Here is a 454-nt window from a genome sequence, read left to right as displayed (position 1 = left end):
TGAGCTGAACTTAAAGATCTAAGACATTTTCTATGTATATAAAACGCTTCTTTTTCTCAAATGTTGTTCACAAATCTGTCTAAATCTGTGTTAGTGAGACCTTCTCCTTTGCCGAGATAATCCATTCACCTCACAGGTGTGGCATATCAAGATGCTGATTAGACGGCATGATTATTGCACAGGTGTGCCTTAGGCTGGCCACAATAAAAGGCCACTCTAAAATGTGCAGTTTTATCACACAGCACAATGCCACAGATGTCACAAGTTTTGAGGGAGCGTGCAATTGGCATGCTGACTGCAGGAATGTCCACCAGAGCTGTTGTCCATGCATTTAATGTTTCCGTCTCCAAAGGCATTTCAGAGAACTTGGCAGTACATCCAACCGGCCTCACAACCGCAGACCATGTGTAACCACACCAGCCCAGGACCTCCACATCCAGCATCTTCACCTCCA

Source organism: Sinocyclocheilus grahami, unplaced genomic scaffold, assembly GCF_001515645.1.
Source record: "Sinocyclocheilus grahami isolate Dianchi unplaced genomic scaffold, SAMN03320097.WGS_v1.1 scaffold2719.1, whole genome shotgun sequence".
NCBI lineage: Eukaryota > Metazoa > Chordata > Actinopteri > Cypriniformes > Cyprinidae > Sinocyclocheilus > Sinocyclocheilus grahami.
Note: the sequence above shows the minus strand (reverse complement) of the source record.